This window comes from Physella acuta, unplaced genomic scaffold, assembly GCF_028476545.2.
Source record: "Physella acuta isolate Inbredline_101_S28 unplaced genomic scaffold, ASM2847654v3 ptg000063l, whole genome shotgun sequence".
NCBI classification, from domain to species: Eukaryota; Metazoa; Mollusca; class Gastropoda; family Physidae; genus Physella; species Physella acuta.
Window position 1 is genome coordinate 1075001 of NW_026731583.1, and position 1717 is coordinate 1076717.

Consider the following 1717-nt stretch of genomic DNA (forward strand, 5'->3'; position numbering starts at 1 on the left):
ATCATACCAGCCAACAAAAAATAACCACATTATTATTATTTGGTTAGGCTAATTTTTTTTTTAAATCCACTGTTTATAAAAGAAACAAATCAATCTAGAAACATTATAAGCGAGATGGTTTAGAATAATAACAATGGACCCTGTCTACAATTGATACAATTGCAGGTGTACATAGGGCCTACAGTCTAATAGTTTACAGTAGGCACCTAGTGTGTAGCTAGTATACTAGTGTGTAGCTGTCCAGAGTTAAGATTCTTAATGCCTTAGTGCTTTCCCCTGATAAGCCATGTGTGCTATAAATGACATAACATGACATCAGGTGAGAAATGTTGAGGGGAGACCAGTGGGATTTTCCCCTTTGTTCTCCTGCTGGGCCCTGAGGGTCAAAATTATATAAGTAAGAAATACTATCTCTGTGGGGCTGGGTATCACGGAGGTGAGACATTTTCAGGGGAGGGCAGGGCAGACTCCTCTTTGGTTTTATTGTGGGCTAGATACAGGTAGCGGCTGGAAATCATGAGGGTTGCACATCAGTATTAATGTGTCTGATCACTTCCCTGCTGGATTATAAGGGTCTTAAATTGTATAACATGCTACCCAGATTGGTTATTACCCATGGATTATATTAGTCGTTGTAGTGTGGGTTTTGTAGGAGTTAAGTGGTCTCACGTTTGCTACAGTAGATAACCTATAATATATTACTGCATTTGATCAGATTCGTCTACTTAAACTCTAAACGCAAACGGTATTACTGACAGTATTTTTATTTAGAAATTTCGGCCACATATTTAGATCTATTTTATCCACGAAACTGTCAATAACTGTATAAGGATCTTCAATTCCTAAGAGTTCAAGTTTTTTAACGTATTTTTCCTTTTCCGCGGCGCGATTCTTTACATACGGCGAACACGTCCAGCGCTGGTGAACACGTCCAGCGCTGGCGAACAGCTGATTGTGTTTACGTCTGATGTACACCACTGTGGCGGCGAGCGTAGGTATCACGTGATTTAGGTCACGTGTTTGCAAGGACTCTATTAGAAAAAACAACAACTAAATAGCGGCGTATGATACATCGCGGGTCGGGTCGTATATATATATATATATATATATATATATAAGTCTACACCAATGGTTTTTTTTTTGGAGAGAGATTTACTCTAGTATCTAAATCAAACAATTTGCTACTATTTGTGAGTATACACAATTCAATGTTCTAAAGAGGACGATTTTAGTATTGTAGGCAGGAGAGCGTGTGATCGTTAACTTTAAAAGCTCCGAGTTCGAATCCCGGGTCAGATGATGCTGGATAGTTGTGGGACAGCAACACACCTAGGAGAGGAAAATACAAAGTCACATATCTGCTGACTTGAAGATTGTTCTTGGGTGAATGAAATCTATGGAAGCGAATTCTGAAAGAAAATTAGGCCGACGTTGGAATCTACTGGCCAAATGGTGCATACCAAAACAAGTAAAAATTTATCATGCTGGAGTAAATTCCTTAAATATTGTATATTTAACAACGAAGAAAAAGAAAATAATGCATTTCACTGATAAGGCTTAATTTAACATGACTACTAATAAGATCCGTCATAAATTCACTTTGACAATACATTTGCATTTGTTTTGATTTACTCAAATCCGCCTCTGAGGGAAGTGCGACGTTTGGACAAGGCAATCAGATCAGAGATTGTCTTTCTTTATAACACAGTGTGTTGAG